The 25,308-nt window shown below is 39.9% G+C and overlaps 2 long non-coding RNA genes across 2 annotated transcripts in view; one reads left to right on the forward strand and one right to left on the reverse strand.

Moving 5' to 3' along the window:
* LOC129532355 (uncharacterized) overlaps positions 1 to 21,700 on the reverse strand; it is a 35,227-nt gene extending 13,527 nt beyond the window's left edge. The window contains exons 1-2 of the long non-coding RNA XR_008678053.2: positions 21,035 to 21,700; positions 20,265 to 20,347 (exon numbers count right to left, since the gene is read on the reverse strand). This is a non-coding gene — a long non-coding RNA (uncharacterized lncRNA). The remainder of the gene's footprint in view (positions 1 to 20,264; positions 20,348 to 21,034) is intronic.
* The window catches only part of LOC134758115 (uncharacterized), a 176,506-nt gene that overhangs the window by 15,304 nt on the left and 135,894 nt on the right, over positions 1 to 25,308 (forward strand). Inside the window, exon 3 of the long non-coding RNA XR_010133001.1 lies at positions 2,630 to 2,780. This is a non-coding gene — a long non-coding RNA (uncharacterized lncRNA). The remainder of the gene's footprint in view (positions 1 to 2,629; positions 2,781 to 25,308) is intronic.

A 25,308-nucleotide genomic window follows, 5' to 3' on the forward strand; every position in this document is an offset into this window, starting at 1 on the left:
GCAACACTTCTAAATCACACAGTAATGTAAAATTTTTTTTCAATAAGAAAAAAAAAGTTTTTGAGAAGCTCTTACTCTCACCTAAGGTTTTAAGGAGGAGCTGTTTATGACAAGCTTGAAGCTTGAAGCGCCCCTACTTTCATAAATAGCTCTCCTTAAAACCCTAATGATGTTTCCAGCAACTCCAATAATTTGTAAAACATTACCAAAAATTTCATAATTGCCAAACAATTTTTAAAACAACTGTCTGTGTCAAAGCATAAAATATTTTAAACTTGATTTCTATTTATGTTTAAAAGTTTTTTTTTTTCTTTGAGTCAGAATCTTGCTCCGTCGCCCAGGCTGGAGTGCAGTGGCATGATCTCAGCTCACTGCAACCTCCGCCTCCCGGGTTCAAGCAATTCTCCTGCCTCAGCCTCCCGAGTAGCTGGGACTACAGGCACCTGACACCATGCCCTGCTAATTTTTTGTATTTTTTAGAGATGGGGTTTCACCATGTAAGCCAGGATGGCCTCGATCTCCTGACCTCATGATCCGCCTGCCTCGGCCTCCCAAAGTGCTGGGATTACAGGCATGAGCCACTGCACCCGGCCTGTTTAAATGTTATTTTAAGAAATTAATATATTTTTAAGCACTTTTAATCTCTCCATCTTAGGCTGAGTTTGGCTTGGTTGATAAGACTACCTCCTAACTTTTAGCTCTGCCACACCAGGCCCACTTTCATGTTCTGGTCTCCCCTACCTTCCACTCTGCCACAGGTTCCAGGGCATTTACTGGGTCTTTTCTTTTCTTTTCTTTTCTTTTTTTTTTTTGAGATGGAGTTGCCCAGGCTGGAGTGCAGTGGCACGATCACTCACTGCAACCTCCGCCTCCTGGGTTCAAGCGATTCTCCTGTCTCAGTCTCTGAAGTAGCTGGTATTACAGGCACGTGCCACCATGCTCGGCTAATTTTTTTTTTTTTTTGTATTTTTAGTGGAGACAGGGTTTCACCATGTTGGCCCAGGCTGGTCTCAAACTCTTTACCTAAGGTGATCCACCCACCTTGGCCTCCCAAAGTGCTGGGATTACAGGCATGAGCCACAGCGCCTGGCCTAGGTCTTTTCTTCCAACCCCATATTTACCCCTAGCACTACAAAGCTTCTTACTTTAGAAAGAGCAGTGGTAGAACCCAAGAAAGGACATGCCATATCTCTTAGTTCTCTGAACCGGAATCAGGTGAGAGAGTCTCCTTGGCCCCGCAGCTCATCCATCCTGATATGAGAATAAAGAGTTAGAGGACACACCTTTAAAAAAGAGAATTAGAAGGTCAGGCAACATGGCAAAACCCCCTCTCTACAAAAAATACAAAAATTAGCCAGGCGTGGTGGAGTGCTCCTGTGGTCTCAGCTACTCAACACGTTGAAGTAGGGGGACAACCTGAGCCCAGGAGGTGAAAGCTGCAGTGAGCCTTGATGGTGACACTGAACTGCATGCAGCCTGGTGACAGAGTGAGACCCTGCCTTAAAAAAAAAAAAGTGGGATGTCGGGAGAGAGAAAGAATTAGAGGGAAATGAAGATGTCTAATCCAGCTTGGAGGTGCAAAAAGCAAAGAGGTGATGATACACACCAAGTGTTATTGGGATACCAATGGACCAAGAGTGGAAATATGAGGGGATAAGTTTCTGTTCAGTGTGGACAAAACCAGTTCAAACCCAGACTTTATTGGGAGGAGCTCTGACTATGCCATTGACAGTCCTGCTGCCATTTTTTGAGATGCACATCCTGAGATGTTCTCAGGGATGTTGAATACAGAGTCCAGAAGACTGTCAGACTGAGACCAATATCTTAATAACCTTAACTGCTTTAGCAGTAAGAATGCAAACTTTAAGACATACCACTTCCACTTTCCTGGGAGCCAAATTGGAATCAGGAAAAATAACCTTCTTATTCTCTGTGCCAGGATCACTGCTCTTACAGTAATGGAGATTAACTTGGCCAGGGAGACATTGTGAAGGAACAAATGTTACCAAATTGATTGAAGTGAATCTCCTCTGTATTTCTGAAGCTCCATGTGCATGACTCTGCCATTACCTTCATCACACTCCCCTCTCATTTCCTGTTGAGTTACCTTTCTTCTCTCCTTGGCCGTGAACTCTTTGAGGGCAGGCACCATGTTCAATTCATCTTAACCCTACACAATGCCTGGCCCAAGGCAGGCACTCCATATGTACTTATTAAATGGAAGGTTTGATGGGTAAAAATGAAAAGAAGTGAGAAAAATTGTTTCCTAAAATCCAAATTGTGAGTAGGTAGGTGTCTTTGCTACACAAATACTTACTTTTAAAACTATCTCCCTCTTCAAGAACAGATTCTCCTTCATTTAGAAAGCCTGTTTAAGGCCTCTATTAAGCCTAGCCATGTAGCTATTACTCTTCTGCAGTTTAGTTTGAAGGGCTGTGTGAGGCAGGCCTAATTTATAAGGGCTGACCCCATTCATCAGACAGTGGTCCAAGGAAGAAGAAAACCAGTGGAGAGCTAGCCAGGTGAGATGATCACAGCATAATGTAACAGAAAACCATAGAATTAGATACAGACAGGTGAGTATCTGACTGAGTTTGTTAAAGGTTTTCATGCCTTTTTCCCCCTCTAGGCTGTCAGCTTCTTTGGGCAAAGACTGAGTCATCCCCGCATTCTCAGCACCTGGTGCAATTTAAGCAGAAATATCTTGAAGATTTTTCGTATCTTCAGGGAGATTAGGAATGGGAATGGAATGGGAACGCCAATGCAGGAAGGATGAGAAGGTAGGGTTCTTTCCCAAATGGCCCCTGGCAATGAGGTAAGTGAGGAGGAAGAAGGGAGGGAAAAACTTTTATTTAGCACTAACTGTATGCCAGACACTGTGTATAATATTTTACATATATTACAGAAGGCGATTGTTTCCAAAATTTCTGAGATTTAACTTGTACCAAATTAACAATATTTTTGAAGTTTGGGTATCTTATCTCTAAAGAGGAAAATAATAAGGCTGGGTGTGGTGGCGTATGCCTGTAATCCCAGCACATTGGGAGGCTGAGGTGGGAGGGTGGCTCGAGATCAGAAGTTTGAGACTAGCTTGGGCAATGTAGTGAGATTCTGTCTCTACAAAAAGTTTTAAAAATCAGCTGGTATAGTGGTGCATGCCTGTAGTCCCAGCTACTCAGGGGCCTGAGGTGGGAGGATCACTTGAGCCTGTGAGGGTCGAGGCTGCAGTGATCTGTGATCACACCACTGCACTCCAACCTGGGTGACAGAGTGAGACCCTGTCTCAAAAAATAAAAATAAAAATAGAAAAATAATTTTCCAGGGCAAAAGGTGCAGTAACAAATACATTTGAAAAAAGTTGTGCTTTGAAAGACTTTTATTTTATATAAATACATCTTGAAAATTTGTTGAAGAAGGTAGCAAGTATCCATCATTATTTTGCATAGATTAAAAACATCTGGGTGTGTCTGAAAATGGAAAAAACATAGCATGTTATGTAAAACCCTAAATCTTTAGATATGAAAGCATGCATACAAAAATAATACATTCTATTTAGTCTTTCTCATAATGAAAATTGGAATTTGCCAGGCTCACTCATCACCTTAAAATTGGTGAGATACATACTACACAATTTTTATTGTTTGAAAATGCTTGTTGATCTGTGGCAAATTCTCTCATCCTTGGGAGTTGATGTAATCACATCTGCAAAACCAAAGCAGAGGATGATGCAAAGTTCTTTTGAGAAGATTTCTCAATGCCATCTGTTTGCTCTGTCAGAGCCTTTCCTTTCCAAACTTCCCCCTTAGCCTGTGCATCTGTGTCTCTATGAAGTCTATGAGGTCTTCATCTAGCCTGGAACCCAGGCTAAGGTGTCACCCTGTGACCCAGCCTGGTGGAGTCATTTTGGCTCATCCATCTGGGCTCCTTCCCCCCTCTATCCATGAGCCATGGTGATATCACCCTGCAGCCATGAAGCCCAGTAGATCACACATTCACACTATTCCCCCTGGAAGCCTCCTCTGTTCAACTCCCCAGTAAGCATTCCCTTAAGCCAAAGCTTGATCCAGAGCAAAGCCTTAACTCTGTTCAATTCTATCAAGGATGAGAGAGGTGAGGAAGCTATAGAAGAAAAGTTCAAAGCTAGCATATGTTGGTTCATAAGGTTTAAGGAAAGGAGCCATCTCCATAACATAAAAGTGCAAGGTGAAGCAGCAAGTGCTCATGTAGAAGCTGCAGCGAGTTGTCCAGAAGAACTACCTAAGATAATTGATCAAGGTGGCTACACAAAATAACAGATTTTCAATGGAGATGAAACAGTCTTCTATTGGAAGAAGACTTTCACAGCTAGAGAAGATAAGTCAATGCCTGGTTTCAAAGCTTCAAAGGACAGGCTGACTCTTGCTAGGGGCTAAAGCAACTGGTGACCTTAAGTTGAAGCCAATGCTCTTTTACCATTCCAAACATCTAAAGCTCTTAATATTTATGCTAAACTGACTCTGCCTATGCTTCGTAAATGGGAAAACAAAGTCTGAATGACAGCATATCTGTTTGTAGCATAGTTTACTGAGTATTTTAAGCCTATTGTTGAGATCTACTGCTGAGAGAAAAAAAGATTTCACATTGTTGTGGTGATCTGGAACCAAACCCACAATATTTTTGAAGTATGCCCATGTACTCCTTTTCTTCTATCTAGTTTTGAACCAATTGGTTCAAAATTGAACCAATTGGTTCAAAATTGAACCAATCAGGCAGCTGGTGTCCAACATATCAGCTTTTTTGATGGTATAGATTAGGTTGGTGAATGTGATTTAGGTGCAGGAAGAATTAACTTCCTATTCTGCACCCAGAATCAGACAGACCCACCTGTCATAAGCCCAGCTGGGCAACCACCAGCCTTCTCATATGGAGCCTCTTATTGCAAAGCTTACAGCACAGAATTAGAACAGAATGCTTGCTTTCTGTGAGCAGTTGACTCCCTAGAGGAAGGAGAGAGAAAAGACTGAGCTACTTTTGCCTAGTTCCTTTCCTAAACTCACCAATAAGATCAGTTACTCTTATTGGACAGGAACCATTAAAGGAGCAGATAGACAGTAGAGCATCACTCTCACTGACCACCCACCACATGGAAGGAAATATCAGAGTAGGGAATACCCATTGTCCTCCTATGGAAACCTGAAAACAGCCACATGGAAAAGTGATGAGAAATGTAAATTGGACTTTGTGGACTCCAGCTGGACACACTTTTGCCTTCCTATTGATTTTTTTAAGTATCAGATTGATTTTTTTTAAGTATCAGATTGTCTTGTATCTTGAGGAAAATATGGTACGTGTTTTTATGTGTATACACACACATATTCCTTCTGACCATGACATTGTAGATGGATGTACACAAAAGCAATTTTAGTCTGTAAAGTAATTTTGTGGGACCTCATACATCCCCCCCAAGCCTGCAGACACCCTGTGTAATCTGGCTTTTCTCATGGAGTCTGCCTGAGAAAAAGCCTTGCTTTTCCCTCTGCTCTGGGGCCTTTGCCTGATACTTATGATTTTGGCTCTCTCCATTGGTTGTGAGCTGATACAGCTTTATATAGTCTGGTCAACAGGCTACATGGGGTTGGGGTGCGGAGGGGGTGTTCTGCAGTGCGACTTTATAAGGTATTTGTTTAGTGCATATTCTCTCAGATCTCATTCAGGAAAAGTGGAAATATTCTGTCCTTTTCAATATGCTCTCATCCTCCCTGCTACAGTAGTCTAGGCCTGGGGAGCTATGAATTGTGTGGATGGGCTAGTTTCCAGACTTAGGTCTTAGCTCTGTTTCCATTATAGTGAAGCTGCTCAACAACTGGATGTCCCTTTGGAACAATAAAAGGGATATCACTATTTCCATAGATCCTTAGTTTAGCGTGAAAGAAAAATACTCTAGTTATTCTTGATGTGTACTACAGTTTGGATGTTTGTCCTCTCCAAATCTCATGTTGAAATTTGATCCCCAATATTGGAGATGGGGTCTAATGGGAGGAGTTTGGGTCATGGGGTCAGATCACTCATGAATAGATTAACACCTTCCCTGAGGGTGGAGGTGGAGGTTAGGGTGAGGAGTAAGTTCTCTATTAGTTCCCAAGGGAGCTGGTTGTTAAAAAGAGCCTGGCACCTCTCCTCTCTCTCTTGCTTCCTCTCTCAGAATGTGATGTCTGCACAAGCTGGCTCCCCTTTACCTTCTGCCATGAGTGGAAGCAGCCTGAGGCTCTCATCAGATGCCTAATCTTTAACTTTTCCAGACATAAGAATTATGAACCAAATCATCTCATAAGAATTATGAACCAAATCATCTCAATTATGAGCTTTTTTTCTTTATAAATTACCCAGTATTAGGCATTCCTTTATAACAGTGCAAAATGGACTGAGACAATGTGTTTTTATATATCAGTGTCCCCTGGTCCATTATTATTTGTAAAACTTACTGGATGGCAAAAAAATCATTACTATGTGCTGATTTGGACATGAAATAAGAATTTGAATTCTGTGGAATTTCTCTTGTGGAAGTTGGGTCAAGATCTCAGCTGCTTTTTCAGGCTGAGAAAAAGTTCAGTATCACTGGTATGCAAAAGGCAAAGGAAGCAGGGGCTGAGGCTTACAGTGTGCCAGATGCCATTGTAACTGCTTCACTGGCCTCATTACAAAATTATCTATAATCTCTTCTGGGTCTAATGGGACTATAGTTTCTAAAGCTTTGGGGTTCAGTTAAAACCAAAGTGGGAATGTACTTTAGATTTCATGGTTAGAGCCCTTCTGATTGATCATATTAGATTGTTACTACCTCCTGAAGATTTTATCATTTTAATTTGTTGAATATGACTGGATTTCATACTGAAATTCAGTATTTGTTGACTACAATAAGTAGTTGTTGAATACAACTACTTATTGAGTGCCCATCATGTGCCAGGCTCTGTGCTGGGCACTGGGGATTAATATATACTCAAATAGTTGAATGAAGAGAAAGATATTCTGGCAAATCATTGCAGTTTAAATAAGCATTATGAAGTGGATTACTAGAAACAGTGGAAGGATAGAAGAGATATGGAAGACTGCCTGGGTGAGACATGAGTAACTTCAGCTGAACTTGAAGAATGAAGGGTATTTTTCAAGAGAATATATAGGAGATAGGACTTCCAGGCAGAGTAGAAAGGCACTGATGCCTTATATAACATGGCATGTCTGGACAACTTCAAAAAGTTTAGTATCATTGGCATGCAAAGGTAAAGGAAGCCAGGGCCGAGGCTTATGGTGTGCCAGATACCATTCTACCTGCTAAATATTTATTATCTCACTTAATTTCTACAACACTATGAGGGTGGTACCATTTGCCCCATTTTATAAAGGAGCAAACTGAGCCTTAGATGGGTTACATAACTTGTTCAAAGTTACTGGTAGATGGTAGAAATGAGATTTGACCCTCCTGAAGAAGTGGCATTATTAATGGCTATGCAAAACTGCTTCCCCAATATTTATCTTCTTACTCCAGCTCACAGAAAAACTTTTCTGGTTTTTGCTCTCATCAAGTAGCTGCCAAAGTACTTGTTTTTAATCAAGATATTTTTATCTGCAAGGTCATCAAAGATAGCTGGTGTGTGGAATGCAGCCATTGTACAATATCATCATTCCTTGGCTGAAAGGAATGTGGATCAGACCCTATTTCTCCCAAATACCACAATTGCTGAATGGCAAATTATTTCAAGTTCAAATCAGAGGTTTGAACTTGAAATAATTATTATCAGCTAATCAAATTGCAGCTTCACCAAAATCTGGGCTTCAGCAGACTTTGAGCTGTAGAGGGAGTTTTGGAGAAAGCTGTATATTTGAAATTATAGAGGAATGAGTATGTTTATGAAAAAGCATTAGAAAAACAGATGCCTTTATCAGTTTCATGGCTTTGCTTCTTGTGAGTCTCTTTTCATTCTCCAAGCACCCTAGTCTGTGGATGAAGAGCCAGCCTGGGATGATGGAAATCCCAGCGAACCTGCAGCTTAAGATCTCAAGTTTGGTCACAGAGGACACTGTAGAAGCTTGAGCATGAAAGTTTCTCTTTTTAATTTCCTTCCCTGTGTAGACAAGGAGTTAAAAGTTCAGGTTTGAGGGCCAAAATTCCAGAGCTTAAATCCTAGCTTTGCCAATCCCCAAATGTGTGCCCTTGGACAGGGTACTTCTTGCGCATTGGTTTTCACATCTGTAAACCAGGGAGAGTAGTAATACCTACCTCATGGGGCTGTTGGGGACAGTAACTGAGATATTTCATAGGAGAAACTTAGAATAGCGTCCAGCACAAAGTAAGAACACAAAAAATGTTAACTTTTATTATTGTTGTTTTCTTCTAGTTCTTGACTTCTCTGCCCCATTCAAGCCTAAGTGTTCCCTTAGCCCTACAGAAAGCTAGAAGAAAATCGTTCACTTCCTCTTTAATTTTTTTTCTACCTAAGGAAGACCAGTGTAAACATCTGTGCATTATAGTACAGTGCAGGTATGAAGGAGCCAGACCTGTAGCTCTGGTGCAACACTTTTGGCATTCAGTGTGCTTTGTAGGCTGCTGCTCCTCACAACGGACAAGAATCCATTTAGTTTCAGATCAACAATTGTAGCTTTACTTCCTTTTTGCTCTCTGGTGGGAATTGCTGTCTTTTTGCTATAACCAGGCATTATGATCTGTGTATAATGGAAAAACAAATATTGATGAACTTTTAATTTATTTCTTTTAATGAGGGGAAGCTTACTCTTTTCAGTTGAAAAATTCTACTGGAAATAAATCATATTGCTATGGAAACCCTGCCCAATCAGCACTGAAGTGTGGTTGTTATATATGTTCTTTGAATGTACATGCTATCAGCATTACATTTTGGCACATATTTGACTTCCAATTCTGTTTCCACAGTGTTAGACTAGAGCCCATCCGCTGACTGCTTCTCTGTTCAGTCTTTTAGGATTCCTTGCTATCTTTGGGATGCTGAATCATGTAGAAACCACAAAAATCCTGTGATTAGTTCTGGCTCTGCAACTTCTGTCCTGGGGCAGGTTTCCAGTCTTTCTGATCCAGTAAGATTATCTATAAATTCTTTGGACTATAAAAATAAAAACAATATCTTATAAGGTTTCGGTGAAGATCAAATAAAGTCATAATATGAGTAAGTACTTAATACATTCTAAAATGCTATATAAAGGTAAAATAGTTTTGCTTCCAGAAAAGCTACCCACTGCATAAGTTACACATCTCAAATAATCTTTGGAGTTTCTGTTTTTTTTCCTTATAGTTGGGTTATGAGAGGTATGATGATGTAGGAGATGAATGCAGACCCGCTGTGGTAAGAATCCCAGCAACATTACTCACTGTTTATGTATGCAATCTTGGTCGAGTTACTTAACCTTTCTAAGCTTCACTTTCTTTATCTTTAAAATCAAAATGGTAGATTTTATATCCAGGATTATTTAGTAGATTAGAAAAAAATTATATGTTAAACACAGTGCTTGGCAGATAGATAACCACTTAAAAATGGTACTTACTGCTGAAAATAATGATGCTGTGCCCAAACTGACAACATCAAACAAATTCTAAACCACTCAGCAATTTGGAACTGGTTTATATCAAAGAGAATACCATTTGTCAACACCTGAAAATTCTTATTTATTCTAGAAGAGCATTCATTTAGAAATGACAACTCCTCATAGATTCTGCAACATTCACTGAGTATCTACTAAGTGCACAGAAAGATGAATAGAATGGCAAAGTTCTTATCCTCCATAGTGCTATAACTTGTGGAAGTATAATAAAGTTGCACATGAGTAACTGCAATGCTTGTGGTAACTCGCTGATAATGTTCATGTGACAAGTAATTTGAATGAATATAATAGAACGATCAAGAATGCAAAAATGAATTGTTTCAAGCAGAATTTCTTGCACAAGAGTCTATGAAAACTCAGAATGAGAGAAACAGGTGCTACAACTCATAGATGTGGAGACATGTATTAGTCCATTCTTATGCTGCTGATAAAGACATACCCAAGATTGGGTAATTTACAAAGGAAAAGAGGTTTAATGGACTTACAGTTCCACGTGGCTTGGGAGGCCTCACAATCATGGTGGAAAGAAAGGAAAAGCAAGTCATGTCTTACATGGATGGCAGCAGGCAAAGGAAGAGAGCTTGTGCAGGGGAACTCCTCTTTATAAAACCATCAGATCTTGTGAGACTTATTCACTGTCATGAGAACAGTACAGGAAAGACTTGCCCCCATGATTCAGTTACCTCCCACCAGGTCTCTCACACGACTCATGGGAATTCAAGATGAGATTTGGGTGGGGACACAGACAAACCATATCAAGACAGCAGTGATATATCTGTCCCTGCAAAGCTTTGCAGAGTCTCTGACTGACCCTAAGGTTGAAAGTCAAATTGGAGGAGAGAGTGCTAATTATTATACAGGATGAATTTGTACCCTATCTCTGCCTGATAATTACCATCAGTACTAGTATAGTCACCAAAACATTCAATCTGAAGAGAAGCTGAAAATATATGGTGTCTCTGAGCCAAAATTGACCCTTGATGAAGAGAAGAAGTTGGTCTAAATTGAAACAGAACTATCAGTAATTCAATCAAGGAATGCTAAGTCAGAGCCAAGAAAGAGGGAGCATCTCATTTTCAGTTGTAGAGATTATTCAGCTCGGCTTATTTGGTAATTTAAATGTAGTCATACTTTAGTTGTAATGCACATAAATAGCACTTTGGTCATGGATCAAATGTGATAAATTTTAATAAATTTCTGAAGCAATACAAAAACTGCATGTACTCATTTTCGTCTTCACACACACATGTTCAAACACACACATGTGCATACACACACACAAGTGGACCCTGGATTAGGATGCTTTCGTAACTCAGTGAATTATTCTCCTCCCACCAGCAGAGTGAAATGGCTATTTTCTTTTCTTTCTTTCTCTCCCCTCTCCATCCTTTCCCTTCCTTTCCCTTTTTTGTTCTTTTGTCCACTCATGACTCCCTCCCTTCTTTTAAAGCTTTTTTTCCTGTCCATGATTTTAAGGACAACGGGATGCCAGTGGAAGGGCAAATCAGTGATTTAGAACTGGCAAATCTCTCAGACTGTTATGCCTCATTTGGAATTTTCAGCACAGAGATAACAATGCGTGCCTCCAGATGGATGGTGGGTCTAAATCTTGCCTCAGGCTTCCTTTGTGGGAGGCATTTGAGCATTTATTGAGCCTTTCTAGAAGGAAATGCCTTGAAGAGTGAGATGATGCAGTAAAGAGTCTATAGTGCACTCCAGAGGGGATATGTGGAGGCATATTTAGAATAGTTCTCTTTTCCATAAGGAAATTGAATGAGAATGAACATTTTCCCTGAGTAAAGTGAATGCAGAATCATAGAAACTCCATGAGTATCTATTGAGTGAATAAATTGGCCAATGAGGAAAAAGTAAAAAGGGTTTATGAAGATAAAACATGAAGAATGAGGGAGTAAGATTATGAAAGCTCCACAATAACCTATATCTGCTTACATTTTCCGCCTCCAATTATAGCTTCTAGTTTTCGTCTCAGCATGGTCTTCCTGTGCTGCACCTTCTCAGTCAGAACTCCACATTTTCTCTCTCTCTCTCTCTCTTTCTCACACACACACACACGTGCTCCAACGATTCCTACTGACCTGTACCTAGAATCACCATTACTGAACCTTGAACCAAGGCTAGGTAGACCCCATTCCCTATAGATATGTTTAATACCAGCTCTCTGACATTAGAGACCCAACTATCAACCATGGCATTCCAACAACATTGGCCGCCTTACTTTGGTTTGCCTGTGTGAAAGTCTTTGGGTCCTGATGTTCCCATTCAGATGGTCTTATGTAAAGATCAAGGTCTTGTGGGAAAATCAAGGAGACTTATCCCAACTCCCACCCATGTCCCAGAGACCTTCTGTCTGGAGCTGTTGCATTAACTTGGTCTGCTGAACTGAAGGGAAGTGTTGTTCCTTTGTGTGAAGTGTCCCAAAAGAATAGGTTTTCAAACTGGAGTGAGTCAAAATACAGAGGATGTAGACCAAGGGTGTCAAAAAGGGAAGTCAGAGCACTCATCAAACACTTCCATTCGTGGAGAGCTCTAGCCCCATCTTGGACTGACTTCTCGCCCTTTGGCCTTTCATTTTAGACACACAGCCCCGGGCTGCCTGCCAAGAGCTGAAGGAGCTCAGAGCAACAATGTAATCTGTAATGATGAAATCTTATGTCCAGCCATTCACTTCTGCCCACAGCAGAAATCTTAGCCTCAGGTATAACACTCAAAAATAGCTGTGCTCTTTTCAGGTTTATACTAGACATTTTCTTGGTTCATTATTGTCTAAATGTTGAATAAAATGAAAAGAAAATGCTCACTTAAGTTACTTCTTTGGGATCACATTATAAAATGACATCCTTTTAATACTTTAGGGCCAAATAAACAAAGCAACGCCAACACCAACAAAAACCAAACAAAAAAGAAAGTACAAGCTTTATGCTCAGTAGTAGGTCATTTGAGTCAGGAGGTCATAGTTAGATCTACAGCAAGCTGGATGAAATGATAAGGAACATAATGGAGAAGAATATAACTAACTGGTGTAGTGTGACTTCTCCATATGATGGGTGCTAGAGTTCTGAGAACTGATGAGACCCCATTTCTAGCCTAGGGTATAAAAAGCAGTGAGCCAGTGGGCTGGAAGCTGATTCCATTAACCACCAAACCTCAGACACCGAGGAACTTCATCCACTCTTTCATGTGTATCCTTAATACTGGCAGTGTGCTGGTCTGTGAAAGAGTGCTTTCTCTGAGTCTTAGCTGTCTTTCTTGTCCAGTCTTCTAATCCCACTCCAACCTTTATGGACTGGTATAGCTGAGAACAAGACAGATCTGGGTTTAAATTCTGGCTCTGCCATTTGATGATCTATGATTATGGGCAAATTATTTCACCTTCTAATCTTAACTTTCTCATCTGTAAAGCAACACGTATTTCAAAGAGTGTTTTCCTGAGCATTCAATGATATAACACAAATGAACTTTCTGGGATACTTAAACAAGTAGATACTCAATAACTTAATTCTCTTCCCACCGCTTTCACAGGGAACCAGGTAAAATGTCCCTGAGCCTCATCTATGGTAATAATACCTAAATTGTTGATTCTAAGATATGCTTTTGGCATTTTAACATCTTGCAATTAGCAACATCTTACTGTCTTGGATAGTCACAGGGCAGTAGTGACATGGCTGTTATTGCTTGCATAGGTGTGAACTTACTGTTATTCCTGAAGGCATGACTGGACCTATAGCTCTTCTGACCATTGAAGAAGAATTTGAGGAATTTGAGTGTACAATTTTCCACAACAATAAGATAAAAACAATGTCCTAGCATCAAAACTTGCAAAATAGGCATAAGCAGCATGACAGAAACTATCAGAGACAATAGCGGAGCCCTTTTTTTTTTCAAGGAAAATGGATATTTAATATTTAGCATTCCACCTATGAACATGGCATGAATTTTATTTATTAAATGTATCTCCCAGCATCATCCATGTCCCTGCAAAGGACATGAACTCATCCTTTTTCATGGCTGCATAGTATTTCATGGTGCATATATGCCACATTTTCTTTAAAGAACAGAAGAATCACCAATGCACTTGATGGTCCAGAGGACAATATCAAGTGCAAGAACCTGGGCATCTTTGGACAACTCAACAGAAAAGTAATTCAGAAGAGTCAGACTCTGAAAGTGAAGAGGTTTTCAGAAAACCTTCACTAATTTATTTTGCTATATTTTCCCTTCAGCGTACACACAAAATGATATGTAATGAAAAGCTATGTCTATATAAGTTTAAGAGAGCGCTTTTGAGATGAACACAACAAAAAGCTAAGTGATAAGAGAATATTGTGTCAAAATTTAATTGGGAATATTTTTCAATCTTAATGGCATATAAAATAATGATTCAGCTTATAACTACTGGCATCTCCGAGTCAATAAACTATGGTAAAACTGTACTGTGGTATTTTTTATAAGAAAAAAATGAGACTGTATATGTGGGAACAGCTGGCATGCAATAGTCATCCAACACATATTAATTGAATCTCATTCTGAATTGGTAGTCATAGAATCTTAGATTTAGAAGTGACCTCAAAATGATTTTCCTGGAAAGATCTCTACAATGGAAACTAGAAAACATTGATGAAAGAAATTGAAGAGTTTTGACACAAAAAAATGGAAAGATATTCCTTGTCCATGAATTGAAAGAATCAATATTGTTAAAATGTCCATACTACCCAAAGCAATCTACAGATTCAATGAAATCTCTATGAAAATACCAATGACATTCTTAACAGAAGTAGAAAAAACAATCCTAAAATTTATATGGAACCACAAAACACCCAGAATAGCCCAAGCTTTCCTGAGCAAAAATAGCATAACTAGAGGAATCACATTACCTGACTTAAAATTATACTACAGAGCTATAGTAACCAAAATAACATGGCACTGGCATAAAAACAGACACATAGACCAATAAAACAGAATAGAGAACCCAGAAACAAATTCACACACCTACAGTGACCTCATTTTCAACAAACGGTTCAACAAAGGGTCCAAGAACATACACTGAGGAAAGGACAGTCTCTTCAATAAATGGGTTGGGAAAACTGGATATCCATAAACAAAGGAATGAAACTAGGCCCCTACCTCTCTCCATATAAAAAATCAAATAAAAATGGATTAAAGACTTAAATCTAAGACCTGAGACTATAGAACAACTGAAAAAATTAGGGAAACTCTCTGAGACATTGGACTGGGCAAAGATTTCTTGAGCGATATCCCACAAGCACAGGCAACCAAGGCAAACATGGACAAATAGGGTCACATCAAGTTAAAGAGCTTCGGCACAGCAAAGGACGCAATTAACAAAGTGAAGAGACAACCCACAGAAGGGGAGAAGATATTTGCAAACTACCCATCTGGCAAGGGATTAATAACCACAATATATATGGAACTCAAACAACTCTATAGGAAAAAATCTAACAATCTGGTTAAAAAATGAGCCAAATTTCTGAACAGACATTTCTCAAAAGAAGACATACAAATGGAAAGCAGATATATGAAAAGGTGCTCAACATCATTATCAGAGAAATGCAAATCAAAACTACAATGAGATATCATCTCACCACAGTTAAAATGGCTTTTATCCAAAAGACAAGCAATAATAAATGCTGGTGAGGATTTGGAGAAATTGGTGGGAATGTAAATAGTACAACCAGTATGGAGAACAGTTTGCAGGTTCCTCAAAAAACTAAAAATAGAGCTACCATATAATCCAGCAATCCCACTGATAGGTATATACCCAGAAGAAAGGAAATCTATATATCAAAGAGATATGTGCACTCCTATATTTATTGCAGCACTATTCACAATAGCCAAGATTTGGAAGCAACCTATGTGTCCCTCAACAGATGAATAGTTAAAGAAAATGTGGTACTTATAAACAATGGAGTACCATTCAGCTGTAAAAATGAGTGAGATCTTGTCACGTGTAACAACATGGACGGAATTGGCGGTCATTATGTTAAGTAAAATAGGCCAAGCACAGAAAGGCAAATTTGCATGCTCTCACTTATTTGTGGGAGCTAAAAATTTAAAAATTGAACTCATGGAAACAGAGAATAGAATGATGGTTACCAGGGGCTGGGAAGAGTAGTGGAGGGGTGAGGGGAAGGGGAAGTCGGAATGGGCAATGGAAACAAAAATATAGTTAGAAAGAATGAATAAGACCTAATATTTGATAGCACAACATAGTGACTACGATCAATAACAGTTTAATTTTACATTTTCAAGTAACTAAAAGAGTATTGCCAGGTGCAGTAGCTCACACTTGTAATCCCAGCACTTTGGGAGACCAAAGTAGGAGGATTGCTTGAACTCAGGAGTTTGAGACCAGTCTGGGCAACACAGTGAGACCCCATCTCTATTTAAAGTAACTAAAAGAGTATCATTGGATTGTTTGTATTACAAATGATATATGCTTGAGGTGATGCCCATTTACCCTGACATGATTATTATGCATTGCATGCCTGTATCAAAGTATCTCTTATACCCCATAGATATATGCACCTGCAATGTAAAATTAAACATAATTTTTTAAAAAGATGATTTTCCTGGAGTGCTTATATTCTGTGAGTTACACTGGTGCTAACCATGTCTCCAGGCCACTTTGAGAATTTCTCAGACACAGGTATTACATAATACCAAATACCTGGCCACAATTGCTTGGAGCAGAGCCTGGAGCAGCACCTGAACCAAAAGTCAGTCATGTCTATGCTGGTGCTGACCTGGTGCTAGAGCTCAGCCCAACAGAAATGCTCTACTGGATGGCAACTGTCCCCAAATGCAGGGAAGCAGAGCCTAAGAAACGAAGTAGCAGAGGAATAAGAAAAGCAGGAAGAAAAAGCAGAGGAGATGGAGGAAACCTGAAAAACCCTAATTCACTCAAATCTAGCCTGTAGATGGATTTAGTCTGATGCCTTCCTCAATTTCCCATTATTCGTGAGATGTTTACAAGAAAATAAAGATACCTTTTAGCTGGTTATCTATAATTCTCATTTCTTGTCAACTGATTCAATGATCTTTTTTCTTAAAGCTTCTTTATAAGGTCTATAGAGATTGAGTTTACAAGTAATTATAATGCCTAGGACAAGTTCATAAAATAAATACTCAGAACACTCCCATATCTGCAATTCACAACAAGCACAAAGACACTGTACAGATCACAATTCGTTTTCCAGCAAATTGTCTTAGGCAGCAACTCTCTTGCATATGAATTTTGAGAAATGTTAATTTTCCTTAATGCATGGCATATTTACTATAATTAAAAGCATGTAGATTTTGTTCTCAGTTAAGTTTCCAAAAGCACAATCTGTATTATGTTGCTATACATTTAACATATGCAATATATTTATAATTAAGCCTATGTATAATTTTTATTTATAACTCTGCATGTTTAATATAATTATATATGATGTATATGCATCTGAATATAAGGGAGAAGGGAGCTACCCCCACTGAATGATGTCAGCATCAGGCACTGAGCTAGGTATTTTATATTGATTATTTAATTCTTCATCAATGTTGTGGAAAATAGATGTACCTTTTACAATAACTTTGGTTGCTTCCTTAATTCCTGGAAAACTGTTTTCCAGATCTTTTAGAAGCCATTTCTAAGGTACAGAAGGTTTGTTGTCAGATCCTTAAAGTTGGTAGCATTCAATGTAGCTGCCTTCCACCAGCCAGGAGGTATGTAAACTGAGGCCAGTGGAGATGTCTTTGAGTTATTATAAGAATTTGCTTGGCCGGGCACGGTGGCTCACGCCTGTAATCCCAGCACTTTGGGAGGCGGGTGGATCACGAGGTCAGGAGATCGAGACCATCGTGGCTAACACAGAGAAACCCCGCCTCTACTAAAAATACAAAAAAAGCCGGGCGTGGTGGCGGGTTCCTGTAGTCCCAGCTACTCGGCGGGGCTGAGGCAGGGGAATGGCGTGAACCTGGGAGGCAGAGCTTGCAGTGAGCCAAAATCATGCCACTGCACTCCAGCCTGGGCGACAGAGGGAGCCTCCGTCTCAAACAAACAAACAAAAAACACAAAAAAAGAACTTGCTTAATTTTGAGCAAGACTTGTAAATCATCAATTCCTGCCACCACTCAATTACCTATTATCCTTGTAATTGGATGCTTTCAAGTGTGTGTTTGTTAAGGCTTTAAACTGGCCTGATTTTTCTAACCAATTTAAATGTTTTTAAAATAGGAACACAAGATAATAAAAGATGTCCAAATGCTTTGTTCATTGAAAATTCTTTAAACTTTCAAGTGTTTTCCTTACTACTTTTTCAAATTTCATGGCCTAATCGTGCATTCATTCCTTTGGAAGTTTGCCTCTCTCATCAATCATTTGAAACACTAGCCTTTATAGCTGGTTAGCTATTAACTTGCTAAAAGCAATAATCACTTACATTTAAAAAGCACAATGTTTTATAGTTTGCAAAATACTTTTATATGCTTTGCATGATTTAATTCTTTCTTCATTCCTGTGAGGTAGAAAGAGCAAGTACCTAATCCCCATTACACAAATAGTAAATAAGAAAATTAAGCCTTATTCATTTTTGAAATAAAGAAAATGGTGAAGACTTGAAGGTTTTTCTAGTTTGATTCCCACACCCCCCCTTCTTAGCATTATCCTTGAACATTGACCTGTAATGTCCTTATTAACTGCTTAGTATATTGTGCTAAGTATTATTGGGGTAGGAGGTGGTGAGGAAAATATTGAAGCATACAAGAAAGTGTAATACATATTCCTTGACTTCAGGAAACTTTAGTCAGGTTGGGAATATGTAATCACAGAGAAAAATAGCTATTAATTCAAAGCAGACTTTGATATGGTACATGAAGACTTAGAGCAATAAATAAGGCCTGTGAGCATACAGAGGAATGGAGAGATATCAGTCAGAGTCCTGGCAGGAAGCAGGTGGCAGATTCAAATTGGGTAATTTGAGGAGAGCTTAATTGTTTAAAAAAGTTATTTACAGAGGTGGGTGTTGAGTGGTAGAAAACCAGAGAGAGAGTTCAGTATTTGGGGAGTGAGGGAGACAGTCGATGCTGCTCAGCTTCCTGGGTAGCGGGGAGGAGAGGATGGAGAGCGGACCTGGAGGGATAAACAGAACATACTAGCGCTGGAAGAATCACCATATGCTGAAATGTTGGGGGAAGGCCATGAGGTGGTAAGAATGGACCTTAGCTTTGAAAGAGTAAAAGCAGAAAATGTAGGTGTAGAAGAGAGACGAGGGCACTGCATTCAGAGTGAACACAGGACATGAGGGTTCGGATTGGGAAATATGCTCATTCTGGGCTGTCAAAGGGCAGAAAGGGGGACATAAAATTACAAAATAACTAGGGACCAAATTGCAGAGGAGTTGAACACCAAGCTAAGGAGTTTATACCTGATCCTGAGAACAGCAGCCAGCAAACATTTTAAAATAAGTAATGAAGCTGGTATCTTAGGAAAATTAGTCTATATTAATACAAGAACTGGTTTGGAGGAAAGAAGTGGAAGTGGCAGAATGTTCAGCTTAGACACAATATCCCAGCATGAGGTAAAGAAGGGCAGTGAGAAGAAAAAGGGGAAGAAACACACATGAGACATCATGAAGGAAGACTCAGTCCTCTTGAATGCTAGGCTGAGCAACTCATGCTGGCATGTGCTTCCCTCCCAAATGGTAATCCTGATTGAAATGCACCCTAAATAAACTAGGACAAATACTCCTTAGGTTAGACACTCATGGACACAGGGCTGGCTGGAGTGTGAAAACAGCTTGGCCTGGACCCAGAAGATGTGGTTTGAATCACTACTTTGCCACATACAAGCTGGATGTTCTTAAGCAGATTGCCTGGTCCCTCAGCCTCCACTTACATCCTCAAAATGAGACACTAATACTTACCGCATAGGATGGTTGTGAGAACTCAGTCAGCAAGATTTGTGGACTGCGAGGGACCACATGGGGGTGGGGGTGGTAGTTAACATTATGTCTGACACCTCTGGACACCTTGTCTCTCTGGCCAGGTCAAGTGGAAAGGAAGCAGGCTCTTGCCAAGACATTAACTAAAGCCCCTATTCCTCTTCCTTGCCAAAGCTGCTGTGTGATCAGGTTTGATTGATTACTATAAGCCTCAGCCTTCCAATTATTCCTCCCCTGCAAGTTATGGCTGTACCTTTTATTTGACAAGATTGTATTTATTTATTTTAAAAACCTTGGTTTATTTTCATTCTCCCAGCCCATGACCCCAAAAGATTTTTTTCTGTTGTTTCCCTGAGCTTGCCACTAATGAGCTGAAGATAATTCCCCCCAACCTCCACCCCCTCCAAGTGCTTAGTACTTTTTGGCCTGAGTATTTAGCAACATGTTGAAATACAGATTAAAGCAATGAGCCCATTTAAATAAAACGGTTGTGAAATTTGGTTGTTTTTACGTTTTGAGGTTTCTATGCAGAGCCCTCTATGGATGCCCTAATGAAAGTACCACTTTGATTTTCAGGCAATTTTACATATAATGTTTTCTTCTCTTTAGAGAGTGTCTGCAGATCTGATAATAACTGTAAAATAACATGGCCACACTGAGATACAGAGGGTAAGTAGCTGATTGGTTAGTCTTACTCACCGGCTAAGGCTTAAAGCCATGAAGTCCAAGTTCATGCTTTCACAAGTTACAAATGACCTCCTGCCATGGAACTCTGTGGTTGGCTTTGAATAATTGAAATCATTACTTTAATATCTGTAAGGCCAGGAATCCCCTTTAGTTGATCCTGAAAGCTTGGCAATAATTTGGGTGACGGGGTGATGCAGAAAATAGTAGTTTGTAGTAGAAAATTTGAGTCTCATTGTCCCAATTTAAAAAATTCCTCAATGTTTATAAGTTGATGTTAAACTTTTCATTCAATATCAACTTATAAAAATGAACAAAGCCCAGGCCAGGCGCAGTGGCTCACGCCTGTAATCCCAGCACTTTGGGAGGCTGAGGCGGGCAGATCACGAGATCAGGAGATTGAGACCATCCTGGTTAACACAGTGAAACTCTGTCCCTATTAAAAATAAATAAATACATACAAAAAAATTAGCCGGGTGTGGTGGTGGGCGGCTGTAGTCCCAGCTACTTGGGAGGCTGAGGCAGGAGAATGGCGTGAACCCAGGAGGCGGAGCTTGAAGTGAGCCGAGATTGCACCAGGGCACTCCAGCCTGGGCAACAGAGGGAGACTCTGTCTCAAAAATTAACAAAGCCCTTGTGAAACCCATTGCACTGTGCTAGATGCTTGAGGAGAAAGGTACAGACTTTTAAGATATGGTTCTTCTCCTCTAAGTACTTACTGGGGACATAAGACCCAGGTAATGATGATTAATGATCTTATCCTCTGCTTCGCCTCAGTCACTTACCCCATAGTTATACTCCAGACTTGGTCATTTCATGCATCCACTCTTAGACCTACTGATCTCTTCTTTCCATGCCATTCCTCGATACTCCAACTCCAAAAATTCTTCAGCCTCACTTGGACCTATGCTCCATCCATTCACCATCCCTCACTCCCATAAAATCTTCAGTTCCCTCTAGACTCAGCTTACATTCTATGGTCCACTATTAAAAACTGCTCACTCATTCACCCTCCAGTACCTTTTCCTTCCTTTCATTCATCATGTCTGCTTGGTAAAACCCTGGTTAAATCCAGTTTCCCTCCTCTTCTACACCCTGCACCCCAGCAGCTGATTGTGGCTGGAGAAAATCCCCACAACCACACTGACAAATCTCATTTTAAACTCATGACTAATAACCACAGTGGGCCCATACAGCTGCTGGCAAGGTTTCGTCATTGTCCTGATCAGTCCATTCAATCCTCTACTTTCCTATAACCACTGTACCGTTTCTTGTCTCTCTTTAAATCTCCAGCACCTCCTCCAACTTTTTACCTTTTCCTAATTCACTGGCTTGTGGTGGTGGTGGAGGAGGGTGTGGGTAGGGTTGGTGGAGATAGAAGCTCTCAGAAGAGACCTTCCCTATTCTCCCAACTCCCACTTCTCCCAACTGACTGTCTGTCCATCTATGTCCTGCCTTCTTTCCTGATGTTATGGATGATCTGTTTGGGTTTCTATCTGAAGCCAAATTTTACACTGTGCACTTGACCCAATCTTTTTTTCCTATCCACAAACTTATTTCCAGCAATTATCTATTCTCTTTCCTGCTCAAGAATATTTCTTTTTCTATTGAGTCACTGCCAGCAGCATAGAAACATGCTGAATCACCACCCGTCTCACAGAGAAAACCTTCCTTGACCCAACTTTCCCTGTAGTTACTGCTCCCTTTATGGCAAATCTCCTTGAACAAGACTTTTAAGCCCACTACTTCCAATTCCTCTCCTTATAATCTTTCACTCTCAAAATTGCTCCCTGAAAACCGCTTTTATCAGTATCTCCAGTGACCTCCACATGATCAGATCCAATAGCCAATTCTCAGTCTTTATCTTATTCAATTTATTGGCAGCATTTTACACCATTGCTTACTTCCTTCTTCAAATGCTTTCTTTGCTTGGCTTCTGAGGCATCACCCTCATTTCTCCTCACTGGTTGCTCCATCTCAGTATCTTTTCCTTGTCCTCCTTATCTTCCCAAGCCCTGCCCACTGGAGTGCCCCAGGAATCACTCTTTCACTGATTTCTCCAGGATCATAGCTTTAAATTTTATTTACTTATTTCATCCCCGAATTCATATTTCAAGCCTAGATTTCGCCCCTTGAAGACCAGACTCATGTCCAGCTGCCTACTCAGTCTCCACTTGGCTATCTAACAGACATCTCAAAGTCAACAGATGCCAAAATGAACACGAGATTCTCCCCCTACTCAAAAACTCCTCCTACTCCTATCTTCTGAATCTTCTCAGTTGTTCAGACAAAAATCCTTGGAGTCATCCTTGACTCCTTTCTTTCTTCTCACACCACATCAGATAATTTTTTGAAATTCCTTCTTCAAAATATAACCAAACTCTGACCACTTTCCAACACCTCCATTACTACTATCTCTTCTAAGCTGCCATTATCTCTCACTTCTTATTGCAAAAATCCCTTAACTTTGTTTTTCCTTCTCTCCTTATTCCTCTGAAGTCTATTTTCAATGCAGCAGATGGAGTGAACCTTTTTTTTTTAAAAAAAAATCTAAGTAAAATAATGTGACTTTTTTTCCTCAAAACCCTCCCATGGCTTCCTGACTCTCTCAGTTTAAAAATCAAAATCCTCTTCATCACCTGCTAGATCCTACCTTTCTGTCTTCATCTCCCACCACTCCCTCTCTGGCTCACTCTGCTCAGCCACACTGGTGTCCTTACTAGAACATGTCAGGCTTGCCTCAGGGCCTTTGCATGGGTTAGATCTTTTACCCTGAGATTTTATCACACAGGTTCCCCATGGCTCACTCCTTCTACTCCAGTGTACCCTCAGCGAGGCCTTTCTTGACCCTCTGCCTTGACACGAAATCCTATCTCTCCCACTCTGGCGCTCCCTTTTCTTCTTGCCCTATTTTATTTTTCTTCATCATACTTAATCATTATTTGATTTGCTACATCTTGTTATTTGTTTATTCCCCTCTCTCCTCACTATACCATAATCTTGGTGAGAAAGGATATTGTGTTCACGGCTGTATTTCCAGAACCTTGAACAGTGCCTGGTACAGAGTAGGTACTCAGGAAATATTTGGTGAATGAATGAATTAATGAGTGAATGGATTCAAAATAATGAACACCTATGGCCATTACTGCTGTTTCAGAGAAGGTAGAATATCACAGACTGGAGTCAGAGAAGGCTTTGATGAGCTGGTAAGTCCAGGCACTATAGGATGAATGGGCTTTTGAACAGGGTTAGGAAAAAGCATTCATGTGAGGGAGCATGTTAAAAAGCTGAAGAAAAAGAACTCCAACAACATTTATTGAGCACTTACTACATGTCAAATACTTTACATTCATTATCTCATATTATCCTCATAATGACTATAACAGAGAGGTATTATTATTTCCATGTGAGAAATGAGGAAACTATGTTTTAGAGATTTTTTAAAAGCAGCTTTCCCATAAAACCTATAGTTAGTAAGTTGTAAGCCATTCTTGTAATTGAGTTTTAGCTGACTCCAGGCCCATTTTCTTTCTCTTTTTATATCTTATCATCATTATCATCACCATTCCTAATACTATTTAAGTCTCTGTACTCTCCACCTGGCATGCTCCCTCCCATACTACCTGAATGGTGACCTTTGTTAGTGCTCAACTCAGTGATACATAAATAATATAAATAATAACAAAATGCATTCTCAATTTTTTCTCATCAACCCCATGAAGGTTAAGGCTCCTTGAACTTACTTAAATTGGTGGCAGCACGAGCTTTCAGCATCATGGCCAGCATGACCAAGCCATTTCCCTGGTGTTCCCCTCAGCATGAAACATCTGTCTACTTATTTCTTTGCTGAGCCTGAATGGAATATTCCATCTCTGAAAAATAAACTTTGTGTTTAAATTGAAATCTTTATTCCTATCTGGCAAATTGGCTATATATCCTCAACAATTAGAAGGAAGTGATGTATCTGCTGCCATCAGCTACAAAGCACTGGACGCCCACAGTGCTATTTATTAGATTTACATGAATTCCAGGTGAATCTGATCCAGTGGCTACAAAAAGTGAGTATAAATTAATTGTTATTCTATTCCTCCAGAATGCCTGATATGGAAAAAGCAATTGAATCTGAGCACAGTTGGAAATTTAAAATTAAGTTTTGTTCGGCACTGAAATTCATGAGACTGCCAGAAAGGAGAGAAGGAAAAAATTTTTTTTTCTTCTCTCTCTCTTTTTTTTTTTTTTTTTTTTTTTTTTACAAAATCCATTGCTTTTGAGAATAAAGTAAAAAACATTTATTAGTCAACTTTGCTGGGGGCAACAAACAACCCTAAAATTTCGATTACTTACAACAAAGGTTTACTTTTTACTCACGTTACATGTTAGTTATAGGTCATTGTGGGGTCAACTGTGGGGCTGCTCCATGGATCACATTCATTCCAGAACTCAGCTGGAGGAGCAGCTCCTCTATGGAATAAGCCATTCTGGTGGCAAAGGGAAAAAAGCTAGAGAGCTGTTGTCAACAGGGAGTGGCCTGAAGGCATCTGTTCACAGGTCACATGACTGAGTCCCATGTCAGTGGGGCAGAAATGTGTACTCCTCCCATGGTGGGCACTAACAGTCCAATGGCAATGACTGGAGATGTGTAATTCTCTCACAGGAAGGAAAAGTGAAGCACTGGGAAGCATAATAAAAATCTACACCACACTCTTTATCTTAGCGTAAAACACAGCTGGCCTCGTCTCCCACCATTCCTTATCTTGTCTGTGCTCTGGCCACATTGAATGGTCTCCTTTCTCCCTAAACACATGATCTCACACTTTCATGTCTGTTTCCTATGCTAGAAATGAAATTCCCTTCATTTTCTGCCAAACAGAGTGGCTCTCTGCCTGCAAGGTCCAGTTCACATTCCGCCTACTTTATAAAGCCTTTCCCAACTCTCCAGTTGAAATTAAGCACTCCTCCTTTGGAGCAAATGGGGCAGACCGGCTGTACATCCAGCTCTAATTCAATCTTAATTGGTAAGTCTGGTAACTTCCTTGGTAAGTTCTTTATTGGTAAGTCT

This window comes from Gorilla gorilla, chromosome 2, assembly GCF_029281585.2.
Source record: "Gorilla gorilla gorilla isolate KB3781 chromosome 2, NHGRI_mGorGor1-v2.1_pri, whole genome shotgun sequence".
Classification (NCBI taxonomy): Eukaryota; Metazoa; Chordata; class Mammalia; order Primates; family Hominidae; genus Gorilla; species Gorilla gorilla.